We start from the raw sequence: 17320 nt of genomic DNA, 5'->3' as shown, positions 1-17320 counted from the left end.
GGATGGATTTGTACAGTTTGTTCTAATTTCTAGTGAAAACCACAGAAACGAAGATAGGAAAAGACGTTCAGTGCATGGGAGAGGGGCTACTTTTAACTCTTAGCCTTGTATTTTAATGAGTTTGGTATTAGGTATCAGAAGTATGTCATAAATATATTACTGTGAAGGTAAATCCCATCAATTTATTTCCATCACTTTTTTTTTAATCTTTTTTTTTTGTGAGAGAGATTGAGAGAGAGAGAGAGCGCACTAGTGAGGGAGACAGAATCTGAAGCAGGCTCCAGGCTCCAAGCTGTCAGCACAAAGCCCGATGCGGGGCTCGAACTCAAACTGTGAGATCACGACCTGAGCTGAAGTCAAACGCTTAACTGACTGAGCCACCCAGGCACCTCTATTTCCATCACTTTTAAGTCATAAAATCTAAGCAGTCCTTGTCTTTTTCTTATTTGTAAGTTTCCTAATAACAAAAACTTTTAATAGGTCCAGAAAATGCTCTGGGCTGTAATTTCTAAACTCTAACCATAAATTGAAATATCTGATTGTATAGGTGTTTTTCCCTTCTTGAACCATTAATCTTTCTTACCAGTGGTAACAAGGACCCTTTTAAACCTTAGTTGTCCTTAACCTTGGTTCTATGCTTTTCTCCTGATGAGTGCCACCAAAATGTAAGAGGAAATCTTACCAAATTTATAAGGATATGAAAATTATATTGTTAAGGATTGGAACAAAAAAAAGCCTTATGTCCCTAGGATACTCTATTTCTTCAAGATACTTTTTATGCTTTTTTTCCATATCTTTACTATCAGAACATTCTTTCGTTCTTCTTAATCTCCTTGATCTATTCTGCCCTTCCCCCTACTCGGGTCCCCTCTGGTAAACACCAGTTTGTCCTCTGCATTTAAGAACCTTGTGCTTAGATTTCACATGGAAGTGAAATCATATGGTATTTATCTCCCTCTGACTTATTTCACTTACCACAATACCCTCCAGAATGTTCTTTCTTAAGTAATTTTGGGTTGTGGGATTTGTAAGATAATTGGTTCCTGGGTGTCGTCGTGTTACCTTACATTTTATTGTGAAGATACATTTAAATAAGATTTTCTCTTCCAAAAATTAACACCTTTATAGAACTATTTCAGTTTCATTTTCCTAGTCTAATATTTATGTCTGATTTCAAAAGTGAATAATTTCTCTGCCTTAAAAGACAATTTAAACTTATAAAAGGATACATTTAAGACATTCATATGGAAGAATGATTTGATGAGGGGTCATTCTGCTAAGACATTAACCACTGTATACTTTGGTGTAAGTCAGGGAATGGAATGGTTTAAAGTATTTGACATTATTGCCAAAAGTAAAAATGGAAAAAAAGTGATAAAGTCTGTTACAGAAAAACTATGTCCAAACCTTCCCAATAATCAGTCTCTTATAATGTGAGGTCTGCTTGGTTATTTTAGACGTATTTGATCCTTATTAATTTACTCTCTTCCTTTTCTGAAAGACCAAATATAACTTTGTTAATGGCAGATTTCCTTTGTTTACATAATAGATAACCAGGACTAAATGATCCTAGGAGTGATATTTATTTTTAAAGTCTTTTCATCCTTGTAATTGAATGTCTTTGTAGATGATAATATCACTTATAATAATACTTAGCTCTAAAACTTAGCAGGCACCTTGATTCCCTGTTTTTAAAAACGTGCTTATTTAATATATTCATTACAAGGACTCAACTGGAGACTTAGGAAATCAAAAAGAAAACAAAAGTTAAACCACAGCTTGAAATAACAGAGTCGTTTACAGACCATCCAGGAAAAAAGAAAAAGCACAGGGAGTGAGGCCAGACAGCCAGGGTCAGGGCTCTTACCGGGGACACCTGCTCTGGGGACATTTCTTACAGGTACTTGGAGGTTGTGGGTGTTTACAGAGTTGAGCAACATGTGTTCACAGAGGGCTGCCAGTGTTGGATCCTCGTAGCAGGCTCTGTTCTGAGAGCTGGATGGTCCTGACATCACACAGGGCAGGGTCCTTGTCCTCCAGGATGTCCAGGCAGCCATGGCCATGGTGTGCATGGGCCTGAGGGGGCTTCCTCACAGGCATGCTGTGACGGGAGCCACAGGGGAACCCCAGGGAGAGCTGCTACCTCAGGTCTTCCCAGACTCTTCCATGGATGGTCCCCACCCATTTGGAAAGGTGGTCTGATGGAGGGACTGGCAGAAATTCCCTGGTTGCCGGAATTCGTGAGGATCCTCAGCGCCTGCTGGAAACTCTGGTCCCCAGGGCCCTGATGGCACCCGTGCCGGGCCCTGTCCTTTATGTCTGGATGGTTCTGGGAGCCATCCCCACCTAGATTCTTTAATAGCACCAGTAATAGCAGTTTATTGTTGAGCTGGTCCTACCGAATTTCTGCTGTGCCAGACGCTGTGCCAAATGACGATTACTGTGTCCACTCGCTGTCAAAGACGGGGAAACCAGCCAAAAGAAAACCACCAGTCTTTCTTCCCAGTTACACACAACTAATGCAAAGGTGTGTTTTCTACTGTTTGTTGTTTTAAATCTTAAATTCTCTCGGGACAAGCAAGTTCTTAAAATAGTGGATGGCATCTAAAATTCAGGAAATGCTGAAAATAGAATTAGGTCAAGAATGAATGTAAATGAGTGGGGCCTGTTTATACTGGAGTGTTAAGGGGGAAGTACGCTTGCTTCTTCCCCATGCCCTTTCAGGGTCTTGATGTAGATTTGAATTCTAAATATTGTTTATTTTACAGATGAAACGTACAAGTCAGGAAGAGTTTTAGAATATTTTTCTTTGAATACTCGCAATGTAACTTGTAAAAATTTTGGAGTAATTTTGTATTTACAGAAAAGTCACGAAGGTGGAACATAGAGGAGTTCTGAAGCCCCATCCTGTAGCTTCCGCTAATATTAACACCTGACGTACGTGGTACCTGTTTATGAAAATATAGTTTGTCAAAGCTAAGGTAACATTGGTACAATATAGTGAGCCCAATCTATGCACTCGATTGGCATTTCACAGTTTTCCCACTAAAGTCCTTTTTCTGTTCCTAGACCCAACCTAAGATAATCAACATTGCATCCGGTCATCATGTCTCCTTACTCTGTAATCGTTTTTCCATCTTTCATTGTTTTCCTAGACCTTAACATGTTTTAGGAGTACTGGTCAGATATTTTGTTAGAAAGTCCCATCAATTTTGAGCCGATACTTTCTTACGTTTTATCAGGATTGCCATCTTCTGGGGATGACGTACTGAGGTCACCACTGAGGTGACGTACCCTCCTCGTTACTTCACATCGGGGGTACATGATGCCGACGTGACTTACCCACTGGTGATCTTAAGCTTGAACCTTGGGTTGAGGTTGTGTCTGCCAGGTTCATTTTTCTGTTGTAGAGTTACCATTTTTCCATTCCATATGCTGTTATTTGGAAGTGAGTCACTAAGCCCAAGTCTTGCTCAAGGAGAAGACCAATTAAGCTCCACATTCTAGAGGGGGGGCAGCTGCATATATTATTTGGAATTCTTAATCGAGCGGAGATTTGTCCCTTCTCATTCATTCGTGTCGGTATAGGCTCATGGATATGTATTTCATTTGTGTGTGTTACAATTAAATACTGTAATTAATGTTTCATTGCTCAGATGGTTCCAGCTTTGGCCATTGGGAGCCATTTCTTTTTGAGTTTTTTCTCTTTAGGCTTCCTTACTTTCTGGTACTACAAAATACTGTAGGTTTGTCTTGTGTTTCTCTGCCCCAGCCCTCGAATCAGCCATTTCTCCAAAGAGCTCTGTTCCTTTTATTGGGGAATGGTATTTATTTATTTTTAAGTTTTATTTATTTATTTATTTATTTATTTATTTATTTATTTGAGAGTTACAGAGACAGAGTGAGCAAGTAAGGGACAGACAGAGAGGGAAAGAGAGAATCCTAAGCAGGCTCCGTGCTGCCAGCACAGAGCCCGACGCGGGGCTCCAACCCACAAAACAGTGAGATTATGACCGAAACCAAGAGTCAGACGCTTTATCACCCAGGCTCCCCAGAGAATGGTATTTAGAACCTAAGACTTGATGGTTGGATGTGCTCCTTGAATGTATAGTGACCCCAGTACAGACACATCTCTACAGTTACTTCTGTCTGTAGTGTTTAAAATAAAGCTGGGTTCATCCTTCTGTCTCCCAACTTCTCATCCAGCACTTTAGAGGATTCATTCCAGCTTTCTCCCTTTGCTTATTTGCACGTACTTCTCTGTAGCAAGAAACCTAACTCCTATTATCTATATTTTATTTACTTACTTTTTTCAACACTGGCATGCATGTAAAGTAGTTTCAGAATTGCTAACCAGTACCCTTGCAAGAAATTTACCTCCTGGAATACAGTGCTTATATACATTTCTTTTTTCTGTTCCATTTTATCCTTAGCCTTACAAGTATCCAGTCAAATTACCATTTTCCAAAGTTACTTAAGGTGACACCTTTTGTCCTCCACAAAACTTCCGTGTGATACAAGATTCTGACTGCAAGCTGTGGCTCACCATCAAAAAACGAGGAAATGTTTAAGAGACATCATGTAGAAAGTGTTCAAGTAGAAACATATACATTTAACCTAAATGTATACATTTAACTAAAACTGTTCTCCCCGTCTCAGCTGACTGTTCGGCAGATCTGGCTCCAGTATCTTTTCACTGCTTTTGCTGATTGTCTAGCATTTTAATGTCAGATTTAGAAGTTGCGATTACTGAAATAGAATCACAAGTTCCATTGGCGAAATTGGTCTTCCTGCCATTTTGAGTAGGCCTTAAAAGCGGAAGTGGCTGATGTTCGTGGGTTGTTTGGAGTAGGTGGGGAGCAAGGTTAGGGGAGAGTCTTTCTTTTCATTATCTTTTCATGGGTATTTATTGAAATGATGTTATGCTCCGTGATTACATTGCTCGACCACCTTGATCAATGTGTGCTGAAAGCCAAAATAAGAGAACTGCTAGTAACCCTCATGACACCTCGTGGTGTGCTGTGTATTGACTCCACTGGCTTTTCTTCAAGCTCCACCTGTGTATACCATGTACACACTGTGACATGAAGGGATACTGTTGGGTTCAACTATCAGAACTTCAACTCCATGGGGTGCCTGGGTGGTTCAGTCGGATACGTGTCTGACTCTTGGTTTCAGCTCAGGTCATGATCTCACGGTCCGTGGGTTTGAGCCCCACGTCGGGCTCTGCGCTGACAGCTCAGAGCCTGCTGGGGATTCTCTCTCTCCCTCTCTGCCCCTCCCCCACTCATGCTGTCTCTCTCTCTCTTTCTCTTTCTCTCCCTCTCTCTCTCTAAGTAAATTTTAACAACTTAAAATAGAAAAACTCCTCTAGCCTGCCAATGCACTTGAAAGGTTAAGGGAAAGTCTTCGTGGCTGAAGAAAAATAAATTGGTGGCGGGGTGGAATTTATCACATGCATTCACACAGTAAATTAGTTGACCATCAAGTGCTATGCAGTGAGCTGGGGATAGAAACATTACTAATACAGCCCTGCCATTGAAGGGTGAGCAGTATTTTCGGGGAGGCAAACAAAGCTAATTTTCGACTGTTCTGGTGGAGGGCAGAGCGTTTTTTCTGACTTTTAGGTTTAATAAGAATTGAGATCTTGAATTAAAATTGCTTCTCAATTACATTGTGCACCTCCCCTCACCTCTCCCCCCCCTTCAAACCATAGGTTGCATTGTTAGCACTGGCTGTCTATTTCATCTTTTTTTGTTTGTTTTAATGTTTATTTTTGAGAGACAGCGAGCAAGCAGGGGAGGGGCAGAGAGAGAGGGAGACAAGAGGATGGGAAGTGGGCTCTGGGCTGACAGCGGCAAACTGGATACAGAGCTTGAACTCAGGAACTGTGAGATCCTGACCAGAGCTGAAGTCAGTGGCTTAGCCAACTGAGCCACCCAGATGCCCCTGTGTTCAGCTTTTTATCGAAAAGAGGTTTAGAGGAAAAGTACATAGTTCACTGATAGAATTCTCTTCATCTTTTGACATCTTTATTTGTGCTAAAATTTGTACTTTATATCTTATTTGAAATGTGTACTTTTTCTTACATAAAATTGTAGGAGCTACCCTGTGTGTGTGTGTGTGTGTGTGTGTGTGTGTTCACGTGCATGCAAGTGACCTTTTTTGTATTCTGAACTTGTTACATCTGGCCCATACTGAGCATTCAGAATGTGTGCTCACCGTGATTGAAAATCAGTCTTAACCAGGTTTGGTAAAAGATCTGTTCTCTGTAGTCTGGAATTTCAGAGAAAAAAAAATTTTTTTTAAACTCAGATGTAGAATTGGAAGAAGAATAAAGATGAGTGAGGGATCAAAAAATACATCTCACAGTTTTAACCTTTCATTAATCTTTTAAGCCACTACAACTACTTTTTAAAAAAATCTTGAGGCGTTCCTGGGTGGCTCAGTCAGTTGAGCATCCAACTTTGGCTCAGGTCATGATCTCACGGTTCATGAGTTCGAGCCCCACGTCGGGCTCTGTGCTGACAGCTCAGAGCCAGGAACCTGCTTCAGATTCTGTGTCTCCCTCTCTCTCTGCCCCGCACCCCAGCTCATGCTTTGTCTCTCTCTCTCTCTCTCTCTGAAAAAATAAACATTAAAAATTAAAAAAATCTTGAAACTAATGCAGAAAAATTAGCTTCTTAGCTACCTTTAGAATGGGGGAAATTTGGTTGGAAAGCAGTGTTTTCCCTTTTTTCCTGTTCTGTAGCGTCTGTTGACAGTCTGGTCTTAATGTCGCCAGTGGAAAGGATTTCAAAACATCAATCCAGTGAGAATGTAGTTCTTCTGCCTGGCGAAGCTATGGCAATGAGGAAGATTAGTAAAGGCAATGCTACCCACGTCTGTAAATAATTTTCATCAGCAATGGAGTATGTTGGTTTGGATTTGTTTCATTTTTAATCTAATCTGAATCTGGTTTTTAACAATTCTATTTTAACTTATTTACATTTTGTAAAAAAAAATTTCAAGTAATAATTTATTTTTGAGACAAAGACAGTGTGAGCAGGGGAGGTGCAGAGAGAGGGGGGGACAGAGGATCCGAAGCAGGTTGCGTGCTGACAGCGGAGACCCCCGTGAGGGCTCAAACTCATGAACCATCCGCTGAAGGTGGATGCTCAACTGACTGAGCCACCCACCCCGTTAACTTATTTACATTTAAAGCGATTTCTGATTCATTTGGATTTCTACCATGTCATTTTACCAAGCTTTTGCTTAGCTTTTGTCTCCTTTCCTACCTTCAGGGAGATTGTTCTGTTTCTTTTTCCCATAATTTGTTTAGAATTTTTATCTTCCACTTAAAAAAAAAAAACAAAACAAAACTTTGTTAGTAAAGTTTTTTACACTTTTTTTACATTTACAGCTACTCTTACATTTGTTTTTAACATGTATAGTGGGTTGAATTGTAGTCTCAAAACATGTCCACCCAGAACCTCAGAATGTGACTTTGTTTGGAATAAGGGTCTTGGCAGATATATTTACGGTAAGGATGTCCAGGTGAGGTCCTCCTGGAGTAGGATGGGCTCTAAATCCAATGAAGAGTGTCCTTATAAGAGACAGGAAGGGAGAAGGCCAGGTGAAGATGGGGACAGAGACCAGAGGGTTGTGGCTACAGGTCTCTAAAGAATGCCAAGGGCTCCCATCTGGCTGGGAGAGAGGCACACGACAGATTCCTCCTCAGAACCTCCAGAAGGAGCTCATCCTGTTGACGATTTGCTTTTGGACTTTGCCTGCCTTGACTGTGGGAGGATACATTGCTGTTGTTTGAAGCCAAGTCTGTGGTAAATCGTCATAGCAGCCCTAGATGATGAATACAAGGTGCATGCTGGCTTAGCAGAGCTGTGCACACCTTGGGATGTTGGCACTCCTATATGCTCTCGAATTTCAGGTTGTCGCACCCCTAAGAAAATGCCCCACCTCGGATCTAACACTTCTCCCACACAAGGGAATCATTTTCTTGTTTTACACTGTGCCCCAACGTACTTCTTTTACCAGTTTTGTTAGCAGCACTATTCATCATTCGTGCCCCACGTTTTTCCTTTGGGGAAAAATTCTCTTCTTTTAAACTTTCAGACGATACATTAAAGATGTATAATGGGACGCCTGGGTGGCTCAGTCAGTTAAGCATCCGGTTTCGGCTCAGGTTATGATCTCCCGGTCCGTGAGTTCGAGCCCCGCCTCGGGCCCTGTGCTGACAGCTCAGAGCCTGGAGCCTGCTTCGGATTCTGTGTCTCCCTCTCTTTCTGCCCCTCCTCTGCTCACACACTCTATCTCTCTCAAAATAAATAAATGTTAAAAAAAATTTAAAGATGTATATATTAACAGCTCTTATACGGACAGCGTTCCCCCTCAGCATTTTGAAGACACTGTTGCATAGTCTTCTGGCCTCTAATGTTGCTGAGAAGTTCTGTCATTCTTTGTTCCATTGTGGGTGATGGGTTTGGGTTTTTTTCTTCTTCTTCTCTCATTTGAGATGTTCCGTCTGCAACGTTTTGCAGTTTCTTTATGATGTGAGTAGGTTGGAATTTATTTCTTTATCCTGCTTATGACTCAGTAGGATTTTTTAATCTGTGGACTCATGTCTTTCTTCAGTTCCGGAAAATCATCACCATTGTATCTTTGTGTGTTGTCTCTTCCTCATTCTCTGTATTCTTTCCTTGCGGAACTCCTGATGGACATATTGTTAGACTTTTCTGATTTCTTCTTTGCCTCTTAACTTTTCTTACCTCTTCACTGTCTCTGTCCCAGACTCTGTAGTCCTCCTGAAGCATTCCTCCAGTCTCTAATTATCTTATCTCCTAGGTAAATCTGCTCTCCTACCTATTAAGTTTTTAAATTCCACTGCCTCTGTTTTTATTTCCAGAAGTTTCTTTTGTTCAAGTCTTCCTGTTCCCTATTCAATTTCTCCCAATCATCACACTAACATTCCTACTTTATGATTCCTTTTAGTTAGACTGTCTTCAAGTTCATGGGGTGCTAATTCTCCTGTGCATGGTGCTTTCTCTTGGTCATGCCTCCTTTCCTCCTAGAGGTTGTCATTTTATTTTCATAGCTGTCCTCAGCAGGTTGGTGCCAGACCTGTGCATCCAGGAAATATCCCTACGGAGCAACCAGGGCCCCAGGAGTTCCAGAACTCGTTTTTACATTAAAGTTTCAGCTTGAGCCTTCTATAAGAAGAGGGCGAAATTAATTTGGATTCTATGCACAACATGTGGGCCTCAAGTTAGTTTCACAGGAGAACGTTTTGTTATTTAGCCTGATGTGGAGGAAGGGGCGGCCAACAAATCAGGAGCCTAGGAGGCTGAAGTTTTCTTGGCCCCTATCCTTAAGGAAGAGTCTTCCCAGGGTTCCTGTCATTGTGGGTAGAATTCTGTTCCAGCTCGTGGTCTGAGACTCAAGGAGATGCCCTTCTGTAGATGCTGAACCCTTAGTCCTTGGCCTTTAGACACCCCTACCCCCATCCATGTCCGGTAGTAGCTTATACACTGACACTCTGGCTTTGAATTCTCCTCTTCGTTTCTGAAACTTAAAGAGTTTTTCTTTCTTTCAAGCTTGGCTATATAATTTAAAAGCTTTCTTTCAAGCTTGGTAGATTTATCTTCCATCTCCATGGGTCTGTAATTAGAGAGCTCTAGGAGAGACCACCAGCCTCATTTCAAACTGATGGGTCACAAGTCCAAGAGCTATTAAAGGGTTTTCAGTTTTATAAGAGGTGACTCAAGGTCATTCTTATATTGATATTCTCCTTAGTTATACTTTGTTAACGGATCAGAAAAGCATAGAATTCTAATTGTGCTGAGAGTCCTATATGACCTTGGAAATACCCATGGGATTTGCTTCTGAATGTGGACCCTGTTTTTCCTCTGCCACAATAGAAAACAAAGTTGCTCAGAGCAACCTGTAACGAGGCCAAGATTTGAGGCTGAGAGTCTTTTGAGCCACAGAGAGGTCTGCATTTTGTAGTCACAGACTGTAGAAGACCTAGCTCCAGGAAACTTTCCTGCAGCGTCCAGGGTAAAAGAGAGGGTGAAGATTTATCTAGTGTACTTTCCCCACTAGAAAAACTCACTCATGGGTTATGTTGGTGTACAAGTTTTATTTTTATTCTTTTTTAAAAAATGTTTATTTTTGAGAGAGAGTAAGAGCAGGGGAGGGGCAGAGAGAGAGGGAGACACAGAGCCCGAAGCAGGCTCCAGGCTCCGAGCTGTCAGCACAGAGCTCCACGCGGGACTCAAACCCACCAACTGTGAGATCATGACCTGAGCCAAAGTCAGATGCTTAACCGACAGAGCCACCCAGGGGCCCCAAGTGTTATTTTTATTCCGATTTACATGTTTGTGAAACATTGAGTATCTAATGATTTTTTAAGACAATGTCATACACCTCTAACAATGGACTGATGGCTCAAGGAAGCTAAAAGAAGAAATGCATACTCTTTCATCCTTCCATTTAGGCTGGAATGCTGCAATTCTAGCATTCCATTTAATATATATGTATATATACACATACACGTACATACGTTTTGTATAGAGAGAGTGAGAGCTACAGATACATCTATATAGATACACACATACACACACACAGAAAGACAGAGAGATCCCTCTGGAGACACTATTCAGTGTAGAGCTAAATGATAATGCACTTTGTTGGATTGTGTCAACAGCATCCCAGATAGTGTATTTGCTGGAGTGCTCGTGCTGAAGTTAAGGAATGGCTTATTAAATTATAATGACAAGGCTGTTTTTAGTCATAGAATAGGATAGTCATTCAAATGTCAGATGTCTGAGAAAAAATGAGACCCATCAGCTGGGAACACACTTTAAATAATCGTGACCGCATTTGTTTTGCTTGCTAGTTTCCTAGTTACGCACAGGACACAGCAGAATCGCAGACACACCGAGAAGACGTCGTAGATGACCCTGATTATCAAACAGCTGAAAAAATAGTTTGGCTCTGGTGGTTGAGACACGGATCTCTTCAGAAAATAAGTCAAAGCCCTTTGGAGTTTTTTTTGTTTGGTTGGTTGGATTTTCTGACTGCGTTGGATTCATTCAGTATATCTTCTCTGTAGCATACAATTACAGTGTTAAAGGATTTAGTATTAATTGTAAATATGTTCACGTGTCTTAGGTAACTACTGAATACTGCCTTTTCTGGAAATGTAAAATTGCATGTGGCTTTATGTATTCACTCAGTTAGATTCAGCAAACTAGGTCAAAGGCAGTGATGAGCAGAACACAGAATAACAAAGGGAACTAATCAGTAAAATATTAGAGACTAAAGATTAATGTATTACTTAAGTGCACGAGTCTATTATTCGCTGTGTGACCTTGAGGTGGTTACTTACCTCTTTTGAAGCCTCCGTTCTACACTTAATGAGAATTAATAATACCTATCTTACAAGGATTTTATGAGGGGTGAAAAAAAGGACTTAACATGCTAAGTGGATCACCTGGCCCATAATAATTTCTTAATAAATGTAGTAGCTTGTATTAGTATCTGGTGGAATAGATGAGAAGATAAATACTAGATTTACTTGGATTTCACCTTTGACGTGCACACTGAGCTTATTGTATCCTTGATCAAAAAATGTGAAATTTTTATTTTCTGAAATTGAGATTATAAAACTGAAGAGGGCAGCTGGTATTGGAAACGAGTAAGTTGTTATACTTCCCTGAAAGGTGAACTTGGAGGTAGTAACAGGAAAGAGCTCAGCATCAGAAAAACTTCATTCTTAATTTTGGATCAGGCAGAGCAAGCTTGGGAGACCGACTACATTAAAATTTCGCAACACCTTTAAAAATAAGCCCCATGACAGCAGGTGCTGGCATGAGAAATGTGCTAAACTTTTTAAACGCTTTACTTTGAAGGGTCTCAATTGTATTGTCTTTCAGAGGTAGAGAACTGATTTCTAATTCTGCCTCTACGGGGAATTGGCCGCATTTTCCGTATTATGAGCAGGCCCCTAATGCCCAAAGGGAATTGTGTTCTGTCTTTTATTGCCTGTGGGAGGGGTGTTGCTAAGAAACAGAATTCCTGATACATTCTCAGGAAAGCAGCCTGTCATTTTAGTGATGCGCCGAGAATAAAATGCAGCACAGGCAATGTGTTTGAAAAATCTAAAGCTGTTACTATCCAAATAAGACCATTATCTCTGGCTGATTAGCCATAACTCATCCGATTATGTGAGGCTAAGAAAACACACCTCAAAAGCCTATATATTGATGCTGGAAAAGCATATATGGCACGTGGAATCTTTTTTTTTTTTTTTTTTTTTTTTTATTTATTTTGAGAGAGCGAGAGAGGGAGACAGAATCCCAAGCAGGCTCCGCATTGTCAGCCCGGAGCCGCATGCGGGGCTCGAACTCACAAACCATGAGATCGTGACCTGAGCGGAAACCAAGAGTTGTACGCTTAACTGACTGAACCACCCAGGCGCCCCTGCATACGCAATCCTTTCCTGACTGCCTGAAGGACAAGGGGAAAAGAGCCACAGAGTTTGCAGGATGGGAAGAAACTAACATGCACTGAACTCTTCAGTGCCCGGAGGGAGCCCTAGCTTGCCTGCCCACTCCCCAAGCAGAACCTGTGAGGTAGGCAGCCTTATCTCTCCTGTACAGACAGATAAGGCAATCAGTTCATCGGAAACTGGACCCAAGTCCCCAGGCTGTGAAGCGGCCGCACTCTTAACTTCAAACCTACCTTTTCTGACTCAGAATGCAGACTTCCCGCCGTTGCACTTAGGACCGATCGCCACCCCAGGCTGTCTTTAGAGGTTAGTAGGCTCAGCATTAGGCCACAGCAGCTGAGGAGAGTGGGGAGATTCTGTACAGTTAAGACACAGGCCCGGATTTTTCAGACGGCCTTGAGCTCTGGTTACTAACTCTGCTAAAGAACAGGGGCGTCCTATCACGTCCTCCAGTGACCACGCGTTCCTGCCAAAGACCTTTAAAGTACAGACAGGAGGGAGTCACTGCCAGTCTTTCAGTGACCGGGCGGTGTGGTGTGATGGAGGAGCCCACGTGAAACGATCGAGGCTCCAGGGTCCCTTCCAACTGCGCTTCTGTTACTGTAACACATTGTCACACATCCCTTCTGCAGGAATCTCCCCTGTTAGGAGAACTGGGTTCATAACTAGCTCATGGGAGGGGCGCCCTGGGGGTATAAGGTCGGTTGAGCCACCGACTTCGGCTCAGGTCATGATCTCATGGTTCGTGGGTTCAAGCCCCACATTGGGCTCTGTGCTGACAGCTCGGAGCCTGGAGCCTGCTTCGGGTTCTGTCTCTCTCTCAATCTCTCTCTCTCTCTCTCTCTGCCCCTCCGTCACTCACGCTCTGTCTCTCATAAAAAAATAAACATTAAAAAAAATAAATAGCTCATGGGGAAACAACAACAACATTGTATTCCCGAGAATTCATTCCTCCAACAAGTCTTGATGGAGAGCTTACCGTGTGATGGGTGAGGAGTTAGAGGAGGGGCAGCAGGGGCACACAAATTTCCCATTGTCACGGCTCTTACCTTCCAGTGGAAGACTGACCTCCATAAAATAATTTCAGATAGGAATACATGTCCTGAAGGAGAAACATACAAGCAATGTGGAGGGGTGGAGAAGGAGTAGGAATGGGACCGTGGTGGCAGTTTAGGGTGGGCGATCGATCCCTACAGCTGCTCCAAGGATCTGCCATCTGCACTGAGAGACAGGAGAGGGAGAGAGAGAGAGAGGAGAGAGAAGGGGGAGCTGTCCAGCCTTAGGAAGACAGACAGATTGACAAGGCCCTGAGGCAGGGCTCCGGCTTGCTTATTTAAGGAATGGCAAGGACACGTAGCTGAGGAGTGGGACAGGTTGTCAGGTGCATCGCATCAGGCCTTGGTGGCTGTCGGCTGGGGTAAGTTTGGATTTTATTCTGGGTGTGATGGGATGCCATTAGAGGGGGCTGACCTCCAGTTGATATGCAGTATGTTACTGAAAGATAACTCTGGCTGCTGCCTGGAGAAGCGGTGGTTGGTTTTTTATTTTATTTTATTTTTTATTTGAAAGAGAGAGACAGACAGAGAAAGCAAGCTGGGGAGAGGGGCAGAGGGAGAGAGAGAGAGAATCCCAAGCAGGTGCAGAGCCAATGTGGGGCTCGGTCATGGGATCATGACCTGGGCTGAAATAAAGAGTCAGGTGCTCAACAGACTGAGCCACCCAGGCGCCTGGAGAAGGGGTGGTTGTGAGTGGGGACTGGGAGATTTTTTTTTTTAGGTTTATTTATTTTGAGAGAGAGAGGGGGGCGGGCAGGGGCAGAGAGAGAATCCCAAGCAGGTTCCACACTGTCAGTGCAGAGGCTGATGCAGGGCTCGAACTCACAAAACCTGATCATGACCTGAACTGAAACCAAGAGTGGGACCCTCAACTGATTGAGCCACCCAGGCATCCGGAGAGGAGAAGGGGTGGCTGTGAGTGGGGACTGAAGAACTTGAGGAGGCTCTTACTGTAGTCCAGCTGAGAGACAGTGGTGGCTGCCCCCAGGGCTCGAGTAACAGAGACAGAAGTAGAGGGGTGCAGACTCAAGTTCAGAGGCGGTTCCTGAAGGATGGCTGATGGGTCGGATGATGCGTGGGAGGGCGGAACGACTTGGGGACTCTAAACATAGTGCTTGGCAACTTGTCACTTCCTCAGCAGTTACGAAACAAAACCCACCCTGGCTGATGGCCCCTTGTCATTTCTGCCACACAGTGAAACACAGCAGCCTCAGTGACTGACAGTCCTCGGTGCACTTGTGAGGGAACGATGGGATTTGACAAACTGAAGCTTTACAATGTTTTCTTTTAGATTACCATGGTAATTTTGTCTCACAAAGGGAAGAGCAAATATTCCCTTAGCTGTCAGAATCTTTAAAAGGAAAGAAAGAAAAAAAAATGCAAAGGCAGAAATAGATGAACTCTGCAAATGGCAGTGGTTCAGACAGAAAATAAAAACCAAACCCACAATGCAAAAGCCAACTTAAAAAATGTTAGCCTATTGAGAGACTCAGGGGAGGAAACAGTTAAGACAGTCTATCCATCCGTGTTTGGAGTACCTGTTTCTCCCTAAAATAACGATAGTGCAGCAGGGGGTGGCGAGTAACAATATGCAGCCTATGTGTCCCTAAGGAGTGTGAACGTTCAGTGGCACACAGAATATTCCCTCCTGTGAGAATTCAAGACAACCCCTGTGCAGAGTCAGCGTTCTGATGGCTAAGTCAATGCAGAGTGCAAGAAGCTTTTTTTTTTTTTTAATGTTTATTTAATTTTGAGAGACACAGAGAGAGAGACAGCATGGGCGGGGGAGGGACAGAGAGAGAGGGAGGCATAGAATCCGAAGCAGCCTCCAGGCTCTGAGCTGTCAGCACAGAGCCCGACGCTGGGCTCGAACTCATGAACTGTGAGATTGTGACCTGAGCTGAAGTCAGAGGCTGAACTGACTGAGCCACCCAGGCGCCCCAAGAGGCTTTTCTTAATGTATTAAATTAGTCACTGTCATCAAATTAACTCTTCAAAGTAGGTTGAAAACACCTTCCATCAGTATCCACCCGGTGCCACCCCCACCCCCCAACACCATCCGTTCTTGTCTTCTGGTAGCAGCTTCGTGATTCTCTTGGGTAGACTCACCCCTCTTCCACAGGGTTTCGCCCTTAGTGGGACTGCTCTGTGGACATTCAGTAAAGTAGGGCAATCAGATGCTGTCGCTGTGGATTGAGTACAGAGAAAAAAATGACTGGAACCTGTTAAACTCAGTGGCATCGTGAAGAGACTCCCTCTTGATTTCAACTACTTAGATCCCCAGAGTAGCCTAATTCCTGTCCCTGGTGAGACCTGGTACTTCAGCTGTTTCTTTGTGAGTATCAGCTACCATATCCTCTCAAGAAATCCCTTTTCTTGCTGAGTTGGCTGGTGTTAGTTTCTATGGCTTGCGATGGAGGAATCCTAGCTGAGACACAGTTAAATTGTATCGTTTTAGTAACAAACCCTGGCTTTAGTAAAACTCCCGCTTGCCTATTCAGCAAAAGAAAGCCTGAGAAATGGGGTGCCTGGGTGGCTCAGTCTGTTAGGCATCTGACTTCAGCACAGGTCATGATCTCGCGGTCTGTGGGTTTGAGCCCCGCATCGGGCTCTGTGCTGACAGCTCAGAGACTGGAGACTGCCTTGGATTCTGTGTATTTCTCTCTTAGCCCCTTCCCCACTTGCGCTTTGTCTCTCTGTCTCAAAAATAAACATTAGAAATAAAATAAATGTGCCAAGGGACTCTGAAAATTAACCATCCACTTAAAAAAAACAAAAGGACATTAGATGGGAAATCGGTTCCCATGACTTTCTCAGGCAGATGCTTGATGTGACACAGATACTCATTCAAGGTCACACTGCTCCTTTCCGTACACATTTTACACATTTTCTTTGCATATGCTTTAAAATAACACCTACACATCTTGTGCACTTTTTTGAAGGCCCATATTCAGTTCATGCTGCTCTTTCTGTCTTCCAAAGTGTTCACGGTTCACTGAAATTGTGCCGCCCTTTGACCTGTGATTTGACGTCAGGAGAAATGATGGAAGTCCAGATCAAACACAAGGCACCCATCCAGCCAAGGGGGCCAGGCTGACAGAGTCCCTGAGCAGGGTCTGGCCTCACGTTTGACACACGGAGATTGATTGGGGTGCGTTTGGGAGGGTAGGAAAAGAAGGAGAGGGTGTCCTGTTTTCTTCTTTTTCCTATCTTTTTTTTTTTTTTTTTTTTTAGCACCTCCAACATGGTACTTGCACAGTAAGTCTCTTGCCTCCTTGGTTGAAATCAGAACCTACAATTTAAGCAAGATATTCACAGAGATGCAGAAGGCTAAGAAAGCCATGGAAGAGAGAGGCAAGTGAATTTGTAAGTGACGTGAAAGACAGGACAAGTAGGAAGATCGTCAAGTTGTGTAACCAAATTCACGTAAAAGAAATATTGGGGGTGAAGGGAAGGCAGTGTGCGCTTCAATCCGTGACGGGTAAGGTCCCAGTGAGTGTGAGCAAGGCTCCCTGTGAAATAATTAAGGTGTGGAACACCAGTGTGGAGTCGTGATCGACATAGGGTCTTCTTTTTTTGCTGTTTTTTTTTTTTTTTGAGAGTTTATTTATTTATTTTGAGAGAGAGAGATAAGGGGAGGGGCAGAGAGGGGGAGGTGGGGGAATCCCGAGAATCCCAAGCAGGCTCCACAGTGTCAGCACAGAGCCCCACGTGGGGCTCGAACCCACGAACCTCGAGATCATGACCTGAGCCGAAG

The sequence above is a fragment of the Lynx rufus genome, unplaced genomic scaffold, assembly GCF_022079265.1.
Source record: "Lynx rufus isolate CCGP_SWC_20201006 ecotype Redwood Valley unplaced genomic scaffold, mLynRuf1.p SCAF_1, whole genome shotgun sequence".
NCBI classification, from domain to species: Eukaryota; Metazoa; Chordata; class Mammalia; order Carnivora; family Felidae; genus Lynx; species Lynx rufus.
The sequence above is the reverse complement of the archived record's forward strand: the minus strand, read 5'-3'. Positions refer to the sequence as shown.